The 27,041-nt window shown below is 44.4% G+C and overlaps 1 protein-coding gene across 3 annotated transcripts in view; it reads right to left on the reverse strand.

Moving 5' to 3' along the window:
* Nucleotides 1–27,041, reverse strand: part of tshz1 (teashirt zinc finger homeobox 1) — a 97,928-nt gene that overhangs the window by 31,819 nt on the left and 39,068 nt on the right. The window lies entirely within an intron of this gene.

Consider the following 27,041-nt stretch of genomic DNA (forward strand, 5'->3'; position numbering starts at 1 on the left):
CCAGGAAATAGAATCATAGAATGATTACAGCACAGAAGGAGGCCATTCAGCTCATCGCGCCTGGCTCTCTGCAAGAGCACTTCAGCTAGTCCCACTCCCCCACCCTTTCCCCGTAGCCCTGCAAATTTATTCCCTTCAGGTACTGAACCAATTCCATTTTGAAAGCCACGATTGAATCCGCCTCCCCCTTTCATGCAGTGCATTCTAAATCATAACCACTCGGTGCGTAAAAAAGTTGTTCCTTATGTCGTCTTTGGTTCTTCTGCCAATCACCTTAAATCTGGGTCCTCTGGCTCTCGACCCTTCCGCCAATGGGAACACCTTTCTCTATACTCTGTCTAGACCCTCATGATTTTGAACACCTCTATTAAATCTCCTCTCAAACTTCTCTGCTCTAAGGAGAACAACCCCAGTTTCTCTCGTTTATCCACATAACTGAATTCCCTCATTCCTGGAACCATTCTTGTAAATCTTTTCTGCACCCTCCCTAAGACTTTCACATCCTTCTCAAAATGCGGTACCCAGCATTGGACACAATACTCCAGTTGAGGCCGAACCAGTGTTTTATACTGGTTCATCAGAACTTCCTTGCTTTTGTACTCTATGGGGAAAAAAATCACTATCACATCGATGGGGCGCTAATTTTTAAAAATTTGAAAAGTTAGTGCCAGGCGCTAACGATTTCAAACTTTAAAAAAATTCGCCGTTTGCACTCCAAGAGGGAAGTGGGGCGCTAAATCAAGCAATCCACTTCCTTCTTGGAGCACAATTGGCAGCAGGCAGGACAGAGACTTCAGCAGCTGGGCTGTGCAGCGCTGCCACATTCAAAGGCTCCTTCCCTCCCTTAAAGGGAAGGGCCATCACTGCAGGCATTGCAAAATGAAAAGTACCTACACCTAGACCACCAAGACAGCGCGATTCCGCGTGATCAGCCCGGCACTCAAGCACAATGTCGGGCTGAACAACTGCAGCCAGGAACTCAGGAAAAGAACTGGAAGAAAAAAGGTAATTTTTTTCAAACTTACTTTGGCTACCTCGATTTTAAGCATCGCCCCGGTAGCAGCCGGCCTCGCGATCCACGCTTCCTGCAGCTGTCGGTGTTTTCGCCCGGCACTGCTGCAGGGAGCAGAAGTGAATTTCTGGTCTGGGGCGACGCACATAGCGTGACACCACGATCTCCGGGCAAAGGAGATCGGGGCACAACACCACAGCACTGCCGCAAAACTCCTGCCGAATATGGCAAGGGTCAATGTCAGTGCTGCGCCCGGTCGCAAAACCATTTGCACCCCATTAGCATCCTGTCCCAGGTGCGCTATTGGGAGGCTTATAGGCACAAAATGCCTACCCCCCCCATGCCTCTATTTATGAAGTCCAGGATCCCTTTTGCTTTTTTAACCACTTTCTCAACCTCTCTGCCACCTTCAATGTTTTATAAGAACATAAGAAATAGGAACAAGAACAAGAACATACGGCCCCTCGAGCCTGCTCCGCCATTCAATAAGATCATGGCTGATCTGATCAAGGACTCAGCTCCACTTCCCCACCCGCTCCCCATAACCCCTTATCCCCTTATCGTTCAAGAAACCGTCTATTTCCGTCTTAAATTTATTCAATGTCCCAGCTTCCACAGCTCTCTGAGGCAGCGAATTCCACAGATAACCCTAGGCCTTTCTGTTTATGCGCCCCTTTAGAATTGTAACCTTTAGTTGCCTCTCCTCATTCTTCCTACCAAAGCAATACGGTGGAGGAGGATTTCCTGGAGTGCATAAGGGATGGTTTTCTAGACCAATATGTCGAGGAACCAACTAGGGGGGAGGCCATCTTAGACTGGGTGTTGTGTAATGAGAGAGGATTAATTAGCAATCTCATTGTGCGAGGCACCTTGGAGAAGAGTGACCATAATATGGTGGAATTCTGCATTAGGATGGAGAATGAAACAGTTAATTCAGAGACCATGGTCCAGAACTTAAAGAAGGCTAACTTTGAAGGTATGAGGCGTGAATTGGCTAGGATAGATTGGCGAATGATACTTAAGGGGTTGACTGTGGATGGGCAATGGCAGACATTTAGAGACCGCATGGATGAATTACAACAATTGTACATTCCTGTCTGGCGTAAAAATAAAAAAGGGAAGGTGGCTCAACCATGGCTATCAAGGGAAATCAGGGATAGTATTAAAGCCAAGGAAGTGGCATACAAATTGGCCAGAAATAGCAGCGAACCCGGGGACTGGGAGAAATTTAGAACTCAGCAGAGGAGGACAAAGGGTTTGATTAGGGCAGGGAAAATGGAGTACGAGAAGAAGCTTGCAGGGAACATTAAGGCGGATTGCAAAAGTTTCTATAGGTATGTAAAGAGAAAAAGGTTAGTAAAGACAAACGTAGGTCCCCTGCAGTCAGAATCAGGGGAAGTCATAACGGGGAACAAAGAAATGGCAGACCAATTGAACAAGTACTTTGGTTCGGTATTCACTAAGGAGGACACAAACAACCTTCCGGATATAAAAGGGGTCAGAGGGTTTAGTAAGGAGGAGGAACTGAGAGAAATCTTTATTAGTCGGAAAATTGTGTTGGGGAAATTGATGGGATTGAAGACCGATAAATCCCCAGGGCCTGATGGACTGCATCCCAGAGTACTTAAGGAGGTGGCCTTGGAAATAGCGGATGCATTGACAGTCATTTTCCAACATTCCATTGACTCTGGAGTGGAGTGGAGGGTAGCCAATGTAACCCCACTTTTTAAAAAAGGAGGGAGAGAGAAAACAGGGAATTATAGACCAGTCAGCCTGACCTCAGTAGTGGGTAAAATGATGGAATCAATTATTAAGGATGTCATAGCAGCGCATTTGGAAAATGGTGACATGATAGGTCCAAGTCAGCATGGATTTGTGAAAGGGAAATCATGCTTGACAAATCTTCTGGAATTTTTTGAGGATGTTTCCAGTAAAGTGGACAAAGGAGAACCAGTTGATGTGGTATATTTGGACTTTCAGAAGGCTTTCGACAAGGTCCCACACAAGAGATTAATGTGCAAAGTTAAAGCACATGGGATTGGGGGTAGTGTGCTGACGTGGATTGAGAACTGGTTGTCAGACAGGAAGCAAAGAGTAGGAATAAATGGGTACTTTTCAGAATGGCAGGCAGTGAGTGACTAGTGGGTACCGCAAGGTTCTGTGCTGGGGCCCCAGCTGTTTACATTGTACATTAATGATTCAGACGAGGGGATTAAATGTAGTATCTCCAAATTTGCGGATGACACTAAGTTGGGTGGCAGTGTGAGCTGCGAGGAGGATGTTATGAAGTTGCAGAGTGACTTGGATAGGTTAGGTGAGTGGGCAAATGAATGGCAGATGAAGTATAATGTGGATAAATGTGAGGTTATCCACTTTGGTGGTAAAAACAGAGAGACAGACTATTATCTGAATGGTGACAGATTAGGAAAAGGGAAGGTGCAACGAGACCTGGGTGTCATGGTACATCAGTCATTGAAGGTTGGCATGCAGGTACAGCAGGCGGTTAAGAAAGCAAATGGCATGTTGGAATTCATAGCGAGGGGAATTGAGTACAGGGGCAGGGAGGTGTTGCTACAGTTGTACAGGGCCTTGGTGAGGCCACACCTGGAGTATTGTGTACAGTTTTGGTCTCCTAACTTGAGGAAGGACATTCTTGCTATTGAGGGAGTGCAGCGAAGATTCACCAGACTGATTCCCGGGATGGTGGGACTGACCTATCAAGAAAGACTGGATCAACTGGGCTTGTATTCACTGGAGTTCAGAAGAATGAGAGGGGACCTCATAGAAACGTTTAAAATTCTGACGGGTTTAGACAGGTTAGATGCAGGAAGAATGTTCCCAATGTTGGGGAAGTCCAGAACCAGGGGTCACAGTCTAAGAATAAGGGGTAAGCCATTTAGGACCGAGATGAGGAGAAACATCTTCACCCAGAGAGTGGTGAACCTGTGGAATTCTCTACCACAGAAAGTAGTTGAGGCCAATTCACTAAATATATTCAAAAGGGAGTTTGATGAAGTCCTTACTACTCGGGGGATCAAGGGGTATGGCGAGAAAGCAGGAAGGGGGTACTGAAGTTTCATGTTCAGCCATGAACTCATTGAATGGCGGTGCAGGCTAGAAGGGCTGAATGGCCTGCTCCTGCACCTATTTTCTATGTTTCTATGTTTCTATGTATCACTGCGCACTTTTCTGCATTAGATTTCATCTGACACATTTCCACCAACCTGTCTGTGTCCTCTTGAAATCTATCACTATCTTCCTCACTGTTCACTATACTTCCAAGTTTTGTGTCATCTGCAAATTTTGAAATTGTGCCCTGTACACCCAAGTCTAAGTCATTAATATATATCATGGAAAGCAGCAGTCCTCATACCAAATTGGGGACACCACTGTATACCTTCCTCCAGTCCGAAAAACAACCATTCACAACTATGTTTCCTGTCACTTAGCCAATTTTGTATCCATGCTGCCACAGTCCCTTTTATTCCAGGGGCTTCAACATTGCTGGCAAGCCTATTTATTATGTGGCACCTTATCAAACGCCTTTTGGAAGTCCATGTACACCACATCAACTGCATTGCCCTAGTTGTGTATAGAAAAACTCCATGAGGCTGAGTACTGTGAGCTAAATTTCATGTGATCTTATCTTCTTTATTACAACTCCAGAGTGCCTAAACAACATGTCAGCCAACCTTTTATACTGGTGTGTGCAGGTGACCATTAGGACTCCAACAGTCATGCCCTCTGGTGGCAAGTATTACATAGTTACATACATAACATAACTCCCCCCTCCCCCCCACCCCCCAAAGTCTTCGGTACAAGTTATTTACAAGTTGAGGCGATCCGGAGCCTTTCGCTCCCTGGTTGATCGTCTAAGTTCAAAGTAGCAAGCCTGGCGTGTGTGAGTTGGCCGGACCATTGCTGCACTGCACTGCGGCTGGTCCGACCGGACTGTCAGGAATGGTGGGTTCATCCTCGTGATTGACAGCGAGGTCGTTTGCTGGTTGGGTGTGTGTTGGTGGATTGTCGATGGTGATGTCCTCTTCAAGTCGTTCCTGGTTGTCAGTAAATTGCAATTTGGTCTGATCTAAATGCTTTCTGCACGTTTGATTATAAACACCCTATTCCCTTCCTTGGCCAAAACAGTACCAGCAACCCACTTGGGACCATGACCGTAATTCAGGATAAACACAGGGTCGTTATCAATGTCACGTGAAACAGCCTCATGATCGTGGTACATGTTCTGCCGGTGTCACCGGGTTTCCACGTGGTCATTAAGATCCGGGTGGACTAGGGAGAGCCTGGTTTTGAGGGCTCTCTTCATTAATAATTCTGCCGGGGGAACCCCGATGAGCGAGTGGGGTCGCGTCCAGTAGCTGAGCAGAATGCGAGACAAGTGGGTCTGCAGGGAGCTGTCTGTCACGCGTTTAATGCTCTGCTTGATTGTTTGGACTGCCCGCTCCACTTGACCGTTAGACGCGGGCTTAAACAGGGCAGACCTGATATGCTTGATGCCATTGCGGGTCATAAACTCGTTGAATTCCGAGCTGGTGAAACATGGTCCATTGTCGCTGACAAGGATGTCGGGCAAGCCATGGGTGGCGAACATAGCCCGAGGCTTTCAATGGTGGCTGTGTACGTGCTGAATGACATGATTACACATTCAATCCATTTGGAGTAAGCGTCCACAACTACTAAAAACATCTTTCCTAGAAAGGGGCCGGCAAAATCTACATGGATCCTGGACCACGGTTTGGAGGACTATGACCACAGACTCAGTGGAGCCTCCCTTGGTGCATTGCTCAGTTGTAAGAAAGTGTTGCACTGATGCACGCATGACTCCAAGTCCGAGTCAATGTCGGACCACCAAACATGCGATTGCCTTCATCATGACAATGCCTGGGTGGGTACTGTGTAGGTCGCGTATAAACATTCCCCTGCTTTTTTTTTGGCAAAATCATGCGATTACCCCATAAGAGACAATCCGACTGGATGGACATTTCAGCTTTGTGTCAGTGAAATGGCTTAATTTCATCTTGCATTTCCCCGGGAACGGCCAAACAGTTTCCATTTAGGAAGCAACTCTTTACTAATGATAGCACAGGATCCTGGCTGGTCCAGCTCCTGATCTGGCGAGCTGTGATGGATGTCCCCTCGCTTTCAAAAGCATCCATGACCAGTAGCAAGTCTGCGGGCTGCGCCATTTCAACCCCAGTGTTGGGCAATGGTAGCCGGCTGAGAACATTGGCACAGTTTTCAGTCTGTGGCGGATAACATAGTCATAAGCAGATAATGTTAGTGCCCATCTTTGGATGCGGGATGAAGCTTTGGTATTTAGAAACATAGAAAATAGGTGCAGGAGTAGGCCATTCGGCCCTTCGAGCCTGCACCGCCATTCAATGAGTTCATGGCTGAACACGCAACTTCAGTGCCCCATTCCTGCTTTCTCGCCATACCCCTTGATCCCCCGAGTAGTAAGGACTACATCTAACTCCTTTTTGAATATATTTAGTGAATTGGCTTCAACAACTTTTTTGTGGTAGAGAATTCCACAGGTTCACCACTCTCTGGGTGAAGAAGTTTCTCCTCATCTCGGTCCTAAATGGCTTACCCCTTATCCTTAGACTGTGACCCTTGGTTCTGGACTTCCCCAACATTGGGAACATTCTTCCTGCATCTAACCTGTCTAAACCCGTCAGAATTTTAAACGTTTCTATGAGATCCCCTCTCATTCTTCTGAACTCCAGTGAATACAAGCCCAGTTGATCCAATCTTTCTTGATATGTCAGTCCCGCCATCCCGGGAATCAGTCTGGTGAACCTTCGCTGCACTCCCTCAATAGCAAGAATGTCCTTCCTCAAGTTAAGAGACCAAAACTGTACACAATACTCCAGGTGTGGCCTCACCAAGGCCCTGTACAACTGTAGTAACATCTCCCTGCCCCCTGTACTCAAATCCCCTCGCTATGAAGGCCAACATGCCATTTGCTTTCTTAACCGCCTGCTGTACCTGCATGCCAACCTTCTATGACTGATGGCTGAATGGGGTACTGAAGTTGCATGTTCAGCTATGACTATGGGGAATATTATTTGAATGGGGAGAAATTACAACATGCTGAGGTGCGGAGGGACCTGGGGATCCTTGTGCCTGAAACTCTCTTAGGAGCAAACAAAAAACATTAAACCGTGCCCCCCGATCTGGGGGAAACACCAACATTTACAATGCCCTTTTTTTTTTGGGGCACAGAATTTAATTTTTCTCCAAGTGCCCCCTATAAAAGGGGAGGGGGACACTTTAAGGCAATTAAAACAAATTAACTTAAAAACATAAAATCAAATTAAAATTTGGTTGCCGGGCGTGATGATGCACTCCAGTCCCTCCGGTGTCCACCTCTCGCGGAAGGCCGCGAGCGTACCGGTGGACACCGCGTGCTCCATCTCCAAGGACACCCTGGACCGGATGTATGCGCGGAAGAGAGGCAGGCAGTCTGGCTGAACGACCCCCTCGACCGCCCGCTGCCTGGACCGGCTGATAGCACCCTTGGCCATGCCCAGGAGCAGTCCTACGAGGAGGCCCTCGGACCTACCCGCTCCCCTCCGCACAGGGTGTCCAAAGATCAGGAGTGTGGGACTGAAGTGCAGCCAGAATTTCAGGAGCAGCCCCTTTAAATAATAAAACAGGGGCTGCAACCTCGTGCATTCCATAAAAACATGGAACACGGACTCTTCCAGACCGCGCCTGAATCCCAAAAAGTTAGTTTGCAGGTGCAGCAGTTAATCAGGAAGGTGAATGGAATGTTGGCCTTCATTGCGAGAGGGATGGAGTACAAAAGCAGGGAGGTCCTGCTGCAACTGTATCGGGTATTGGTAAGGCCGCACCTGGAGTACTGCGTGCAGTTTTGGTCGCCTTACTTAAGGAAGGATATACTGGCTTTGGAGGGGGTACAGAGACGATTCACTAGGCTGATTCCGGAGATGAGGGGGTTACCTTATGATGATAGATTGAGTAGACTGGGCCTTTACTCGTTGGAGTTCAGAAGGATGAGGGGTGATCTTATAGAAACATTTAAAATCATGAAAGGGATAGACAAGATAGAGGCAGAGAGGTTGTTTCCACTGGTAGGGGAGACTGGAACTAGGGGGCACAGCCTCAAAATACGGGGGAGCCAATTTAAAATCGAGTTGAGAAGGAATTTCTTCTCCCAGAGGGTTGTGAATCTGTGGAATTCTCTGCCCAAGGAAGCAGTTGAGGCTAGCTCATTGAATGTATTCAAGTCACAGATAGATTTTTAACCAATAAGGGAATTAAGGGTTACGGGGAGAGGGCGGGTAAGTGGAGCTGAGTCCACGGCCAGATCAGCCATGATCTTATTGAATGGCGGAGCAAGTTCGAGGGGCTAGATGGCCTACTCCTGTTCCTAATTCTTATGTTCTTATGACACCCAGGTCTCATTGCACCTCCCCTTTTCCTAATCAGTCACCATTCAGATAATAGTCTGTGTCTCTGTTTTTACCACCAAAGTAGATAACCTCACATTTATCCACATTATACTTCATCTGCCATGCATTTGCCCACTCACCTAACCTATCCAAATCACTCTGCAGCCTCATAGCATCCTCCTCGCAGCTCACACTGCCATCCAATTTAGTGTCATCTGCAAATTTGGAGATACTACATTTAATACCTTTGCTCTCTGGAAACAGCGAAATGAGCGGCTTGTGGTTGGTTTCAAGCTCAAACTGAAGTCCAAATAGGTATTGGTTCATTTTCTTAACCCCATAAACACATGCTAACGCCTCTTTCTCGATCATACTATCGGCTCTCTCAGCCTTAGTCAGACTTCTAGACACGTATGCAACCGGTTGGAGGTTGCCCGATACATTGGCTTGCTGTGACACACAGCCGGCCCTGTACAATGAGGCGTCACAAGCTAGCACTAAACGTTTACATGGGTCATAGTGTACAAGTAACTTATTTGAACATAGCAGGTTCCTGGCCTTCTCAAAGGCTGTATCTTGAGATTTGCCCCAAACTCAGTTGTCACCCTTACGTAGCAACATGTGCAAAGGCTCTAACAATGTGCTCAACCCGGGTAGAAAGTTACCAAAATAGTTGAGGAGTCCCAGGAACGAACGCAGCCCCATCACATTCTGTGGTCTGGGTGCATTCTTGATGGCCTCTGTCTTTGAGTCCGTGGGCCTGATGCCGTCCGCTGTAAAAATTTGACTTCTGGCGCCAGGAAAACACACTTGGAGCATTTCAGCCCGAGTCCCACTCTGTCTAGGCGACTTAGAATCTCTTCCAGGTCTTGTAGCTGTTCGATGGTGTCATGACTGGTGATCAGGATGTCGCCTTGAAACACAACGGTGCGCGGAACAGATTTCAGCAAACTCTCCATGTTTCTCTGGAACATGGCTGCAGCCGAGTGAATCCCAAAAGGGCACCTTTAGTATATAAATAGCCCTTTGTGTGTGTTGATGCACATCAGTCTTTTCGAAGATTCAGCCAGCTCTTGTGTCATGTAGGCGGAGGTTAGGTCCAACTTGGTGAACGACTTCACCCCCGCTAACGTTGCGAACAGGTCATCCACCTTGGGCAGCGGGTACTGGTCCTGTAGTGAGACTCGGTTAATCATTACCTTGTAGTCTCCGCAGATTCTGACCGTGCCATTGCTTTTCAACACCGGAATAATTGGACTGGCCCACTCGTTGAACTCGACTGGCGATATGATTCCTTCGCGTTGGAATCTGTCCAGTTTGATCTTGACTTTCTCCCTGATCATGTACGGAACCGCCCGAGCCTTGTGATGGACGGGCCATGCATCGAGGCCGAGATGGATCTGTACCTTGGCGCCTATGAAGTTGCCGATGCCTGGTTCGAATAGCGAGGGAAACTTGCTCAGCACTTGAGCACACAAGCCGTCATCCACTGAAGATAGTGCTTTGATGTTATTCCAATTCCATCTAATCTTTTCTAGCCAGCTTCTGCCGAACAGCGTTGGGCCATTACCTGGAACAATCCACAATGATAGGTCATGCACAGCTCCATCATATAATACCTTCACTGCCGCACTTCCAATGACTGGTATGAGCTCTTTGGTGTAGATACGCAGCTTTTCATTAATCGGGCTCAGTGTGGGCCTTTGTGCTTTATTGCCCCACAGTTTCTCGAAAACCTTCTGGCTCATTATTGACTGACTCGCACCCGTGTCCAACTCCATGGACATTGGAACTTCATTTAATTTGACTTTCAGCATTATATGAGGGCTCTTGGTGGTGAAGGTATGTATCCCATACACTTCTTCCTTGGGTTGAGTTGCCTGTGCTGCGTGATCCGCGCCGGATCGATCATCTTCTGCCATGTGGTATGTCGCAGTACGTTTGCACATTCGCTGGAGGTGCCCCATCGTTGCGCAGTCTTTGTACACGTAGTGCTTGAATCGACATTGATGGGCCTGATGATTACCCCCGCAGCGCCAACAAAGTGCTAATGGATTCACATTCAACCCCGCCCGACGGCGGACTCTGAATCATCACAGGTCTTGCAGCCGCAGATGTATAGGCCCTGCCATATGTAGTTCGGCCTGTCATTTTAGCGATGTCATTTTATGCACAGTACTTGCTGGTGAGATTCGATGGTGAGAAAATATCTGTTTGGTGTTATCGTTATCGTTCATGGCCATGTATGCCTGGGCGATCGCAATGGCCCTGCTCAGGTCGAGGGTTTCGGCAGCCAACAGCTTTCGAAGAATGACCTCGTGGCTGATGCCCAGCACGAAAAAGTCCCGCGGCATTTGCCCCAACGCAGCTCCAAAATCGCAAGGACCCACGAGGCGTCTCAGGTCGGCGACATAACCCGTCACGTCCTGGCCCCCCGAGCGATGGTGCGTGTAAAAACGATATCTGGCCATGAGGATACTCTCCTTCGGCTTGAGTTGGTCCCGAACCAGCGTGCACAACTCTGTATATTCCTTCTCCGCTGGTTTTGTCGGTGCAAGCAGATTCTTGATGAGGCTATATATTTTAGGCCCACAGACGATGAGGAGAATCACCCTGCGCTTGGCTGTGTTAGTGCCTCCTTCCAGCTCATTGGCCACGAAGTACTATTCGAGTCGCTCGAGGAAGGCTTCCCAATCATCACCCTCTACAAATCTCTCTAATATTCCAACGGCAGTCATGGTTGCGTGAAGGTTCATATTGTGTTATTCATTGTTGTGTATCGAAAAACTCCACAAGGTTGAGTACTGTGAGCTACACTTAGTGTGACCGTAGTCTTCTTTCTTACAACAGAGTGCCTAAACAATATGGCAGCCAACCTTTTATACTGGCCCTGCACGTGTGTGCAGGTGACCATTAGGACTCCAACAGTCACGCCCTCTAGTGGCAAGTATTACATAGTTACATACATAACAGCAGTCATCAATCCTCTCTATTACTTCATCAAAAAACTCAAATCAAGTTAGTTAAACATGATTTGCCTTTAACAAATCCATGCTGGCTTTCATTATTTACTCCTCACTTGTGCAAGGGACTGTTAATTTTGTCCCAGATTATCATTTCTAAAAGCTTCCCTGCTACCGAGGTCAAACTGACTGGCCTATAGTCTATAGTAGCGGAGTTTATTCTTGCACCTTTTTTTGAACAAGGGTGTAACATTTGCAATTCTCCAGTCCTCTGGCACTACCCCCATATCTAAGGAGGATTGGAAGAATATGGCCAGTACCTCCACAATTTCCATGTTTACTTCCCACATCATCCTGGGATACATCCCATCTGATCCTGGTGACTTATCTACTTTAAGTACAGCCAGCCTTTCTAGTACCTCCTCTTTATCAAGTTTTATCCCACCCAGTATCTCAACTACCTCCTCCTTCAATATGACTTTGGCAGCATCTTCCTTGGTGAAGACAGATGCAAAGTACTCATTTAATACCTCAGCCATGCCCTCTGCCTCCATGCGTAGGTCTCCATTTTGGTCCCTAATCGGCCCCACCCCTCCTCTTACTATCCGTTTACTATTTATATGCCACTGGAAGACTTTTGGATTCCCTTTTATTTTAGTAATTAAAGATTAATCTCCAGGACACTGACTGCAAGGAACCCAGGAGAGAACAAAAATCATAGAAGCCATAAAAAATGGCTTTAAAAACATTTTTAAAATTCTTTTAACAATTTTGTGTATTAGTTATAAAAATATTGGAGATTGGGACAAAAAAAAATATCTGTTGGACCGGGCGGGGCGGTTGGAGTGGGGGGAAGATCTGTGGTGAAAGCTCCAGGAATGCATCCAACCAGAATTGGCAACCCTTCCTGTGGCGCATCCAGTGTCTGAGATTTGCTGGCTAACTTCCACGGGGGTAGGCACACTGCTGCTGGTCATAAAACATTTGCACATTGAGAGGGTTGTAACCCTTTTGATTGATAACGATGTCAGGCTGGTCATGGGAAACACACAAGGCAATGTGTGTGCAGTCTATGGCACCTCGTGGGCTGGATTACAAAGTGGGCGGCGGGGGGTGGAGTTAAACTTAATTGAGTCTTGGTCAGACCCCATCTGAAGCACAGTGTTCAGTTTTGGGCACTCCACCCCAGGACGGGTATATTGGGCTTGGAAAGGGTGTAGCACAGATTTGCCTGAATGATTCTGGTGCTTAGATTTCTCCCAGTAACCTGGGTGATATTTATCCCTCAACCAACATCACTAAAAAGAAACATCATCTGGTCGTGTATCACATTGCTGTTTGTGCGCAAATTGGCTGCCGCATTTTCTTACAACAGTGACTACACTTCCAAAGTACTTCATTAGCTGTAAAACGCTTTGGGACATCCTGAGGTTATATACATGCAAGTGCTTTCCTTTATGTCTTACCCACAATATGTGATTCCGTCCCCAGCTCCCCATCTAATTTTTTTTTAAACACACAAGTTAAACAGATGCTTGAGTCTTACATTTTGCACCTCAACTTGCATCCAATGCTCCAATGGTTTACATTGCAGCACAAATGTTCGACTACTACAAGTAAGCTAGCAATTGCCAGCTGAATTCAATAAGCTCAGTTCCTGGAAAAGTCTACACTGTACATGACTGGAGACTTTTCATCCGACAGCAACAATCAGTCTGCTGCAGCAGAAAACTATTGCAAAGACCACCAACTGGTGGGAAAATTATGGAGGAGCAAATTAGCAAAGAAATTACAGAGAAGTGCAAGAATTATAGAGTAGTAATAATGGGGGGACTTCAACTATCCTAATATAGACTGGGATACTAATAGTGTAAAGGGCAGAGAGGAGGAAGAATTTCTGAAGTGTGTTCAGGAGAACTTTCTTGATCAGTATGTTTCTGGCCCAGGAGGAAGGAGGCATTGCTGGATCTGGTTCTGGGGATTGAGATAGGTCAAGTGGAGCAAGTGTCAGTCGGTGAACATTTAGGGAACAGTGATCATATTATCATAAGAATTAGATTAGCTATGGAAAAGGACAGGGAGCAATATGGAGTAAAAATACATAATTGGAGGAAGGCAAATTTTAGTGGGATGAGAACGGATTTGGCCCAGCTAAATTGGAATCAAAGATTGGCAGGTAATAACTGTGGTGGAACAATGGGCTGCCTTTAAAGAGGAAATAGTTTGGGTACAATCGAGGTACATTCCCACTAAGGGGAAAGATAGGATGACGAAAGAGATAGAGAGTAAGATGAAGCAGAAAAAGAGTGTGTATGACAGATGGCAGGTCGAGAATACATGGAAACATAGAAACATAGAAAATAGGCCTTCGAACCTGCACCACCATTCAATAAGATCATGGCTGATCATTCCCTCAGTACCCCTTTCCTGCTTTCTCTCCATACCCCTTGATCCCCTTAGCCGTAAGGGCGATATCTAACTCCCTCTTCAATATATCCAATGAACTGGCATCAACAACTCTCTGCGGCAGGGAATTCCACAGGTTAACAACTCTCTGAGTGAAGAAGTTTCTCCTCATCTCAGTCCTAAATGGCCTACCCCTTATCCTAAGACTATGTCCCCTGGTTCTGGACTTCCCCAACATTGGGAACATTCTTCTCGCATCCAACCTGTCCCGTCCCGTCAGAATCTTATATGTTTATATGAGATCCCCTCTCATCCTTCTAAACTCCAGTGAATAAATGCCAAGTTGATCCAGTCTCTCCTCATATGTCAGTCCTGCCATCCCAGGAATCAGTCTGGTGAACCTTCGCTGCACTCCCTCAATAGCAAGAATGTCCTTCCTCAGATTAGGAGACCAAAACTGAACACAATATTCCAGGTGAGGCCTCACTAAGGCCCTGTACAACTGCAGTAAGACCTCCCTGCTCCTATACTCAAATCCCCTAGCTATGAAGGCCAACATACCATTTGCCTTCTTCACTGCCTGCTGTACCTGCATGCCAACTTTCAATGACTGATGAACCATGACACCCAGGTCTCATTGCACCTCCTCTTTTCCTAATCTTCCGCCATTCAGATAATATTCTGCCTTCGTGTTTTTGCCCCCAAAATGGAGAACCTCCAATTATCCACATTATACTGCATCTGCCATGCATTTGCCCACTCACCTAATCTGTCCAAATCACACTGCAGCCTCTTAGCATCCTCCTCACAGCTCACACCGCCACCCAGTTTAGTGTCGTCTGCAAACCTGGAGATATTACACTCAATTCCTTCATCTAAATCGTTAATGCATATTGTAAAGAGCTGGGATCCCAGCACTGAGCCCTGCGGCACTCAACTAGTCACTGCCTGCCATTCTGAAAAGGACCCGTTTATCCCGGCTCTCTGCTTCCTATCTGCCAACCAGTTCTCTATCCACGTCAGTACATTACCCCCAATACCACATGCTTTGATTTTGCACACCAATCTCTTGTGCGGGACCTTGTCAAAAGCCTTTTGAAAATCCAAATACACCACATCCACTGGTTCCCCCTTGTCCACTCTGCTAGTTACATCCTCAAAAAATTCCAGAAGATTCGTCAAGCATAATTTCCCTTTCATAAATCCATGCTGACTTGGACTGATCTTGTCACTGCTATCCAAATGCGCTGCTATTTCATCCTTAATGATTGATTCCAACATTTTTCCCATTACTGATGTCAGGCTAACTGGTCTATAATTACCCGTTTTCTCTCTCCCTCCTTTTTTAAAAAGTGGGGTTACATTAGCTACCCTCCAGTCCATAGGAACTGATCCAGAGTCGATAGACTGTTGGAAAATGATCGCCAATGCATCCACTATTTCTAGGGCCACATCCTTAAGTACTCTGGGATGCAGACTATCATGCCCCGGGGATTTATCGGCCTTCAATCCCATCAATTTCCCTAACACAATTTCCCGCCTAATAAGGATATCCTTCAGTTCCTCCTTCTCACTAGACCCACTGCCCCCTAGTACATTCGTAAGGTTATTTGTGTCTTCCTTCGTGAAGATAGAACCGAAGTATTTGTTCAATTGGTCTGCCATTTCTTTGTTCCCCATTATAAATTCACCTGAATCCGACTGCAAGGGACCTACGTTTGTCTTCACTAATCTTTTTCTCTTCACATATCTATAGAAGCTTTTGCAGTCAGTTTTTATGTTCCCTGCAAGCTTCCTCTCGTACTCTATTTTCTCCCTCTTAATTAAACCCTTAGTCCTCCTCTGTTGAATTCTAAATTTCTCCCAGTCCTCAGGTTTGTTGCTTTTTCTAGCCAATTTTTATGCCCCTTCCTTGGTTTTAACACTATCCTTAATTTCTCTTGTTAGCCACGATTGAGCCACCTTCCCCGTTTTATTTTTACTCCAGACAGGGATGTACAATCCATGTGATCTTTAAATGTTTGCCACTGCTTATTCACTGTCAACCCTTTAAGTATCCTTTGCCAGTCTATTCTAGCCAATTCACCCCTCATACCGTCAAAGTTACTTTTCCTTAAGTTCAGGACCCTATTTTCCGAATGAACTGTGTCACTCTCCATCTTAATAAAGAATTCTACCATATTATGGTCACTCTTCCCCAAGGGGCCTCGCACAACAAGATTGCTAATTAGTCCCTTCTCATTACACATCACCCAGTCTAGGATGGCCAGCTCTCTAGTTGGTTCCTCGACATATTGGTCTAGAAAACCATCCCTAATACACTCCAGGAAATCCTCCTCCACCGTATTGCTACCAGTTTGGTTAGCCCAATCAATATGTAGATTAAAGTGGCCCATGATAACTGCTGTACCTTTATTGCACACATCCCTTATTTCTTGTTTGATGCTGTCCCCAACCTCACTACATCTGAAAATCAGGCTGAATATAGAAAGTTCAGAGGCGAAGTGAAAAAGAAAATAAGAGGGGCAAAGAGAGGGTTTGAGAATAGATTGGCAGCTAATATAAAAGGTAATCCAAAATTCTCCTCTCGGCATATAAATAGTAAACGGGCTGATTAGGGACCAAAAAGGAGAGCTCCGCATGGAAGCAGAAGGTATAGCTGAGGTACTAAATGAGTACTTTGCATCTGTCTTCACCAAGGACATAGTAAAGGAGGAGGTAAAGGAGATACTGGATGGGATAAGAATTGATAAAGATGAGGTACTAGAAAGGCTGGATGTAGTTAAAGTAGATAAATCACCAGGACTGAATGGGATGCATCCTCGGAAGCTGAGGGAAGTGAAGGAAAAAATCGTGGAGATACTGGTCATTATCTTCCAACCCTCCTTAGAAACAGAGACTGGACCAGAAGACTGGAGAATGCAAATGTTACACCCTTGTTCAAAAAAGGTTCTAAAGATAAACCGAGCAACTTCAGGCCAGTCAGTTTAACCTCAGTAGTGGGGAAGCTTTTAGAAACAAAATTAACAGTCACTTGGACAAGTGTGGATTAATTAAGGAAAGTCAGCACAGATTTGTTCAAGGCAAATCATGTTTAACCAACTTGATTGACTTTTTGATTGGGGTAACAGAAAGGGTTGATGAGAGAAATACGGTTGACGTGGTGTACATGGATTTCCAAAAGGCTTTCAACAAAGTGCCACATAATAGGCTTGCCGGCAAAGTCGAAGCCCATGGAATAAAGGGACAGTGGCAGCATGGATATAACATTGGCTAAGTGACAGGAAACAGAGCAGTGGCGAACAGTTGTTTTTCGGACTGGAGGAAGGTATACAGTGGTGTTCCCCAGGGTTTGGTACTAGGACCACTGCTTCTCTTGATATATATTAATGTCTTGGACTTGGGTGTACAGGGCACAATTTCAAAATTTGCAGATGACACAAAACTTGGAAGTATAATGAACAGTGAGGAGGATATTGATAGATTTCAAGAGGACAAAGACAGGATGGTGGAATTGGCAGACATGTGGCAGATGAAATTTAATGCCGAAAAGTGCGAAGTGTTACATTTTGGTGCAAAGAATGAGGAGAGGAAATATAAACTAAAGGGTACAATCCTAAAGAGGGTGCATGGACTGAGAGACCTAGGGATATATGTGCACTAATCGTTGAAGGTGGCAGGGCAGGTTAAGAAAGCGGTCAAAAAGTATACGGGATCCTGGGCATCATGAATAGAAGTATAGGGTACAAAAGCGTGAAAATTACAATGAACCTTTATAAAATACTGGTTCGGCCACAACTGGAGTATTGTGACCAATTCTGGGCATTGCACTTTAGGAAGGATGTGAAGACCTTGGAGATGATGCAGAAAATATTTACGAGAATAATCCCAGGGATGAGTACTTCTGTTGCATGGATAGACTGGAGAAGCTGGGGTTGTTCTCCTTAGAGCAGCGAAGGTTGGGAGGAAATTTGATAGAGGTGTTCAAAATCATGAGGGGTCTAGACAGAGTAGATAGAGAGAAACTGTTACCATTGACAGAGGGGTCAAGAACCAGAGGACACAGATTTAAAGTGATTGGCAAAAGAACCAAAGGCGACACAAGAAAAAACTTTTTTACACAATGAGTGGTTAGGATCTGGAATGCACTGCCTGAAATGGTGGTGGAGGCAGAATCAATCACTGCTTTCAAAAGGGAGCTGGAGAAGTACTTGGAAGAAAAAAATGCAGGATGCAGAGCTATGGGGAAAGGGTGGGCATGTGGGACTAGCTGAGGAGCTCTTGCAGAGAGTCAGCACGGGCTCGATGTGCCGATTGGCCGCCTTCCGTGCTGTAACCATTCTATGATTCTATAAGGTTTTGTTTCGGTCATTTTACTAATTTTTCAGATCATTTCTTCATTATTGCAGCCCATCCACCACCACAAACGTCTACTCTCTCCACCGCACCGTGACTGCAATGTGCACCATCTACAAGCTGCACTGCAGCAACTCGCCAAACCTTCTTCGGCAGCATCTCCCAAACCCGCGACCTCTACCACCTAGAACAACAAAGACAGCAGGTGCATGGGAACACCATCACCTCCAAGTTCCCCTCCAAGTCACACACACCATCCTGACTTGGAAATTGATCACTGTTCCTTCATCGTCGCTGGGTCAAAATCCTGAAACTCGCTCCCTAACAGCACTGTGGGGGTACCTTTACCACATAGACTGCAACGGTTCAAGAAGGTGACTCACTGCCTCATTCTCGAGAGCAACTAGGGATGGGCAATAAATGCCGGCCTTTCCATCAATGCCGCTATCCCAAGAATGAATAAAAAACCTTAAAACAATTTACTGGGTCACACGTAGTAATGAAATATCATCACACCACTAATTATATCAACGCATTCTGTACATTTACTGGTGCCTTAGTCTTGCCTAGGAACTTATGATAAAGGTAAAGGGAGTTGCATGTCTAAACATTAGTCTTTTAGATAATGGATTCTGACCCGGATTACGACATTTTCCAGTGCAAGTTACAGAGAATTACATAAAATTTACAGCACAGAAACATGCCATTCGGCCCAACAGGTAATGTCAGTGTTTATGCTCCACACGAGCATCCTCCCACCCTTCTTCACCTCATCTTTTCAACATATCCTTTTATTCCTTTCTCCCCCATGTACTTATCTAACTTCCCCTTAAATGCATCTATGCTATTCGCTTCAACTATTCCATGTGGTAGCGAGTTCCACGTTCTCACCACTCTATGGGTAAAGAGGTTTCTCCTGAAATCCTTGTTGGATTTATTAGTGACTATCTTATATTTATGGCCCCTCGTTTTGGACTCTCCTGCAGATATTTGGAAGTGAAAGAAAACTACTTATAATATTCCCTCCCCCCCAGCACCTACATCACATGCCTTCTTTTGTCAGGCCTGCGATGAGAAACATATCTAATATATTCAAGCCACCAATTCATTCAATATTCCCGTGCAAGAAAATAAGTGAATGACTCGCAGATAAGGAAAATCCATAGAACAGAACACATTCTTGTGTAAATTTCTGCTGTTTGGTCATGTGACATAGAACCATACAGCACAAAACATAGAAACATAGAAAATAGGTGCAGGAGTAGGCCATTTGGCCCTTCGAGCCTGCACCACCATTCAATACGATCATGGCTGACCATTCACCTCAGTACCCCTTTCCTGCTTTTTCTCCATACCCCTTGATCCCTTTAGCCGTAAGGGCCATATCTAACTCCTTCTTGAATATATCCAACGAACTGGCATCAACAACTCTCTGCGGTAGAGAATTCCACAGGTCAACAACTCTCTGAGTGAAGAAGTTTTTCCTCATCTCGGTCCTAAATGGCTTGCCCCTTATCCTTAGACTGTGACCCCTGGTTCTGGATTTCCCCAACATCGGAAACATTCTTCCTGCATCTAACCTGTCCAGTCCCGTCAGAACTTTATATGTTTCTATGAGATCCCCTCTCATTCTTCTAAACTCCAGTGATCCAGTCTCTCCTCATATGTTAGTCCTCCCATTCCGGGAATCAGTCTGGTGAACCTTCGCTGTACTCCCTCAATAGCAAGAACGTCCTTCCTCAGATTAGGAGACCAAAACTCAACACAATATTCCAGGTGAGGCCTCACCAAGGCCCTGTACAACTGCATTAAGGCCTCCCTGCTCCTATACTCAAATCCCCTAGCTAAGAAGGTCAACATGCAATTTGCCTTCTTCACTGCCTGCTGTACCTGCATGCCAACTTTCAATGACTGATATACCATGACACCCAGGTCTCGTTGCACCTCCCCTTTTCCTAATCTGCCACCATTCAGATAGTATTCTGCCTTCATGTTTTTGCCACCAAAGTGGATAACCTCACATTTATCCACATTATACTGCATCTGTCATGCATTTGCCCACTCACCTAACCTGTCCAAGTCACCCTGCAGCCTCTTAGCATCCTCATCACAGCTCATACTGCCACCCAGCTTAGTGTCATCTGCAAACTTGGAGATATTACACTCAATTCCTTCATCTAAATCATTAATGTATATTGTAAATAGCTGGGGTCCCAGCTCTGAGCCCTGCGGCATCCCACTAGTCACTACCAGCCATTCTGAAAAGGACCCGTTTATCCCAACTCTCTGCTTCCTGTCTGCCAACCAGTTCCCTATCCACGTCAATACATCATCCCCAAAACCATATGCTTTAATTTTGCACACCAATCTCTTGTGTGGGACCTTGTCAAAAACCTTTTGAAAGTCCAAATACACTACATCCACTGGTTCTCCCTTGTCCACTCTACATGTTACATCCTCAAAAAATTCTAGAAGATTTGTCAAGCATGATTTCCCTTTCATAAATCCATGCTGACTTGGACTGATCCTGTCACTGCTGTCCAAATGCGCTGCTATTTCATCTTTAATAATTGATTCCAACATTTTCCCCCAATACTGATGACAGGCTAACTGGTCTATAATTACCCATTTTCTCTCTTCCTCCTTTTTTAAAAAGTGGTGTTACATTAGCTACCCTCCAGTCCATAGGAACTGATCCAGAGTTGATAGACTGTTGGAAAATGATCACCATTACAACCACTATTTCTAGGGCCACTTCCTTACGTACTCTGGGATGCAGACTATCAGGCCCTGAGGATTTATCGGCCTTCAATCCCATCAATTCCCCTAACACGACTTCCTCACTAATAAGGATAAAAAGGAAGACCATTCAGCCCATCGTACCTGTGCTGGCTCTGCGAAAGAGTTACCAATTAGTCCCACTGCCCCTGCTCTTTCCCCATAGTCCTGCAACTGTTTCCTTTTCAAGTGTTTATCCAAATCCCCTTTGAAAGTTACCATTGAAGCTGCTTCCACCGCCCTTTCAGGCAGTGCATTCCAGATCACAACAACTCGCTGCGTTAAAAAAAATCTCATCACCCCTCTGATTCTTGTGCTATTTACCTCCAATCTGTGTCCTCTGGGTACCAACTCTCCTACCAGTGGAAACAGTTGCCTTCTTATTTACTCAAAACCTGTCTTCATGGTGAACTCATCTCCAGCTGTGCAAGAAGCACACTTGAGGCTGCAGTTTTATGAGTGGGGTGGGGGAAAGGTAATTCTCTGACACAATATGAATCACAGGGCAAATTGTGGCTGTGATAACAGAAGACAAGCGCCCTTGGGGGGAGCCCTAGCTGCAGGACAGGACAATAAAAAAATTCCTGCGGCCTAGCTTGGCAATAGCAATAGGATAAGAAAAATCAGTCGTGGCAAAAGATCGAGATCTGTATGATAAATTCAACGATGTTAGAAGGGCAAAATTCTAAGCACAAAACAAAGGAATAAGAAAAGGCATAACTATGAAAGGATGCAGACATTATGATACAAGGAACAACAGATGGGAGCGTGTTTAATGCTGTAGCACCAGCCCAGATGCACAATGGTTACATAAACTAATTGTGTTACTGTCTTATAATCACACAGGCAGCCGTATATTGTTCTCTATTGATGTAATACCCTTCCACCAGTAACATGACATATATTGTGTATTTACCTCTGTTAAATGCCTGTAACCCTTCAAACCAGTCTCAGTGTCAGGGAGGAGGGCGAGGAAGAGCAAGAGAGAGGCGCTCACCACCAAATCATTGCAAAATGAATTAAATGCATGCAATATCTATATATATTTAAACAGAGGCCCTGTCTGCCCTGTCTGCCCTTGCAGGTGGATGTAAAAGATCGCACAGCACTGTTTCGAAGAGCAGAGGAGTTCTCCCCCGGTGTACTGGCTAATATTTATCCCTCAATCAACATCACCAAAAAACTGATTATCTGGTTATTAATACATTGCTGTTTGTGGGAGCTTGCTCTGCATAATTTGGCAACAGTGACAACACTTCAAAAAAGTACTTCATTGGCTGCAAAATCCCGTGGGGCGTCCTGAGGTCATGAAAGGCGCTACATAAATGCAAGCTCTTTCATTTTATAAATAAATATATGTATAGTATATTTGTATATGTGTATACTGGTATGTATATATATATATATATATATATGCAGGTGCAATGTTCCGAATCCGGAATTCCGGAAACCGTAATTGTCCGAAAACTGGACATTTCAGCGAGCGGTGAGAAGTGGAGGACTGGCAGGCGGCGAGGTCCGAAATCCGGCAAAACCCTAAATTCTGGCACAGATTCGGTCCACAGCGAGATCTGAAATCCGTCAAAACTCGAAATCCAGCACGGATTCGGTCCTGGGGATTCTGGATTTCAGATGTTGTACCTGTATATATATTATATATATATATATATAGATATTTGGGAACATAGGAACATATAGAAATATGTTCCTATATATATATAGGAATATAGAAATATGTATAGGAACATATTTCTATATATATATATATACATATACATACAAACACACATGTACATACATATATGTACATACGTACAAATATATTCCACAGAATTTGTTTTACATAAATAGATACTGCAGCAGGGAAATGATTTAAAGATAGTATCCGTCTAGAGGATGCATAGGACTTGTGAAAATTGTTTTGCTCTTACCCGTGCTGCAATGTGGGCTCGTTTATTGGATTACTGCTTCGTACCTGACCGTTCAAGTTAGGTAAAACAGATGTATACAAAGATTCAAGTGCAGGACGGAAGGCCACTGCTGTGTACAAGACACATTTTGCACTCAAGACACATCTCCAACACAATAAATAATCACAGGAATTTGTCCTTTTTTTTAAAAAAAGGCAGTCGTAGATCTCAGTGTTTGCAAAAAGGAAATCTATGGCAAGCATTACAACAATGGCGCTTCAGTCCCCAGATTTCTGTTTAATTGAAATGTTTCTCTCACACAGAAAGTTACACTCGATTTTTTTTTGCACAGTACGATGTTGCAAATTAATTAAAATAAACCTTCCTTTGTTATAAATTCTCTTCAAAAAAAACAGAGAGGGAGGGGGAAATATTTTGCTGTTGAGGGTGAGGTTTTAAAAAACACAGTTCACCTGCATGTGATGAGTGACAACTTTTTAGCTCAATTCAAAGCAAACAGCTGCCGGTTTGATTGCCTAGCAACTAAAACTTGATGGATGACCCTAAAGATGGATAACTACCATAAATCACCTCATTCAGACTCTCAGGGAAAAAAAGATTAAAAACAATGGTTTTCTCGACATTTGCTTCACTCAGTAATGTGTGTTGATAAATTTGGCTTTCTTTGAGATGCACAGTGGCGGTCGATAAAATTAGACACTTTTGTTCAAACCTTCTTGCTGTTTGGAAGTCCCTGGCCCAATTAGGGCGAGCAGCCATAGCTATAGGGTGTAGGTGCATGTTATTAAAAAGGCAGGAGATTAACAAGTCGCAAACAAAAAATTGTCATTTTGTGAGGAGGAGGATCTTAATTACGAGAGCTCTCGGACAACTAATGTCCTAGCTGCTTGCTTATTCTGCATCTATAGCCGTCGTGTATGGATGTGGGTCCGCGTCCTACCAGCAGAATCTAGACTTCGAAGTGTAAAAACCTATTTAACCTTCTGGAGTGACAAGTGCGTTAAGTTACATAAACTGTCAAACTAATTTCCCCCACCCCACCACCCCCGCCCCCCCCCCCCCCCATCTTCCTGGGAATAGCATATAATCGGGCAATGTTGGCCTGCTCTCTGGCAATGAACTCAGGAAATTCATCCATCCATTAAACTTCATGGATCCTCGTTTCCAATTTGTCCCTCCCCTGACTGCGTCTCAAGTTACAGCCTTGTACAATCTGAGTCTAAATAATATTCACCATGATAAACGATGCCATAACTCTGATATCCACAATCAATCTTTGCTTTAAAGGTACATCTATCTTCAATAATGTTGATCGGGATTCTGTGAAATGGGAAACGTGACTGTGTTCCTGACCTCCTAACAGTGGGGGAAGGAAGCTCTGACTGATGGCTGCCAGCCCACATCTGGCTGCAAAAATAAATTAACCTTATGAAGACAAATGAAGAGAGAGGCTGCAGCCTCTGAAAGGGCTCCTCAATTATAGGGCCAATTGTGAAGCACAGACACAAGCAGGAGATGCCGTTCGGGCAAGCTCAAATAAAGAAAACACAGGCAATGTTCATTGTACACATGACTTTTATCACCCACCCTTTTTGTTTTACGGCTTTTAAGTAATTATTAATATAGGGTAGAACTGAAATTCCTGTAGCTCCTATAATGCCGACAGCATTTAATGACTACAGTGCTTGTAAAATGTAGGGCGTGCATTATAAAAAAAATTGAGACATACCACAGATGTCAGTTTTTACTTAGTGGTATCATTTTTCAACATTCAACTGGGACGGCACCAAGTCTTTGCCCTTGTTTTTATCTCTTTGCAAAAAAAATAATGGCAACTCAAAGCTTGTGTACGTACTGAGCGATGATATATTCTGTGGGGATTTTTGTTTATAAATAACTGTTTTTCTGCTTTGCGCAATACTGGTGAAAACTCAAAGTGGATTTGTAAGTTCTGCTGATTGCAAGGAAACCAATGTGGGTTTTTATTTTGGGAGGGTGGGTGGAGTGACAGCAGTGGGGGGCATTTGGCATCCTATTTCAATTGGATATTTGCATTTATTCACCGTACAAAAATTCCTGGAGGAACCCATCCTCACTGAGACTGAAATTCAGTGAGGATGGTCGGTGAAGCGAGTTAAAACAACCCTCAGAGATATAATGATGACCATAATGTGGTTTTGAAAAAGTAAAAAAAGAAAACAAGATATTTTAAACAAGCAATTTGTACAAGAAAGAAATTGAATGAAACTCAATACAAGGCAAAAGAAAGGAGTCTGGTTTCAGTTTATTGCGCCGGTGTAAAGATGCAGTGCCCACTGAGATTGCATCGACAATCTCTGTGGATATTCATTCTTTTAACTGGTGAGAAACAGTGCACACAATTTCAACTGACCCATCGTGTAAATGGTAACTACAATGTGTGGCTTTCCATACCAACACATCTCAAACCCCAATCCCAGAGCTGAGGTGGTCATATCCGTGAGCCCTTGATAAATGCAAAGACAATTGTTCTGGCCAATATTTATCCCTCAATTAACATCACTAAAAAAGATTATCTGGTCCTTATAACTTTGCTGTTTGTGGGAGCTTGCTGTGCGCAAATTGGCTGTTGCGTTTCCTACATTACAACAGTGATTACACTTTAAAGAGTACCTCATTGGCTGTAAAGCACTTTGGAGTGTCGTGAAAGGTGCTATATAAATGCATCTTTTTTTCTTTTAGGGTTTTAAAAATAGTCACTGCCCCTTTTTTGACACCTTGTTTGTGACTTTAATTTTCGACAATGGTTTTGATCTCCTCTCCTCACTCTCCCTTCTAATCCAATCTGTGACTGAACCCCAAATGGTCAAGTGCCTTTGAACATTTCACTGCATTAAAGGCACTATTTCACTTTAAGTGCTTCTTGGGTTACAACAAACATCAACAGGGAAGTGTTGCATACTGGATAAGATACAGTGAAATTGACTCAGTCATCATTTTAATAAAGCATTTGCATTTCTATAGCACCTTTCACGGCCTCAGGACGTCCCAAAGCATTTTATAATGATGTACGTTTTGAAGTGCGGTCACTCTTGGAAACACGGCAGCAAATTTGTGCACAGCAAGATCCCACAAACATAATGTGATAAGGACCAGTAATCTGTTTTTTAGTGGTGTTGGTGGAGGGATAAATATTGGCCAGGACATCCTTGCTCTTCTTCAAAATAGTGGCCGTAGGATCTTTTAAGTCCAATTGAGAGCAGACGGGACCTCGGTTTAACATTTCATCTGAAAGATGGCACCTCCGACAGTGCAGCACTCTCTCAGTACTGCACTGGAGTGTCAGCCTGGATTTTGTAATCAGATCTTCATGGAATAGGAACACCAATGTATGCTGCATCAAAACAAATGGGCTTTTGGTAATATGCCACTTAGATGATGAATTTTACTGGCATTCTTATTTATACAGGAGAGTCCCTATACCGATTCTGAGACAGGACTTGTGACAATACAGGAATATATTTATTATTATTGGTGGAGTTAATAGCACATCCCGAACTGGAAGGGAAAACCAAAGTTAGAAAACGCCAAGATATTTTAAAAAGTCTTTACTTCTATTTTATATTATAGATATTAGAAAGCAATATCTGAAAGTGAGGTCAAGGCACATACTTGAGCGGCGAAGATGATGCTTATGTAAAATATTCATTCTTGCAGCTTAACTCAAGTTTCTTGAGCTGCCAGACATTATTTTCTGTGTCATAAGAGAAAGTAGCTAAGATCAAGACTGTAACGTGCAGCAAATGAGATGCACAAGTTACAAAAGGGATTAAAGACATTAAAGATAACCGGGTTAAAGGTCAGAGATAATGTATGCACTCGGCCTTATTACACTAATGGGCACTATTCAGAGGCTTGACGGCTATATAATTAAAGGGCTACTTAACACTCTGTTCACGTGATAATGTAATCAAATGCCCATTGTTTATGTTATAAATAGTGCCAGGGTAGGTGTGAAAATATTAAAACAAACATCTGAATTTAAGTAAATAGGTGCTATCCAGGGAGTTTAAACCTAGGAATGAAACATGTATAACTGTGCTGAAATACGGTAAACGGTCAGATTTTTAAGAGAGTGCATATGCATTTATTTTTCTCAAACAGGTCAAACTCTAGG

The sequence above is a fragment of the Pristiophorus japonicus genome, chromosome 1 (assembly GCF_044704955.1).
Source record: "Pristiophorus japonicus isolate sPriJap1 chromosome 1, sPriJap1.hap1, whole genome shotgun sequence".
Classification (NCBI taxonomy): Eukaryota; Metazoa; Chordata; class Chondrichthyes; family Pristiophoridae; genus Pristiophorus; species Pristiophorus japonicus.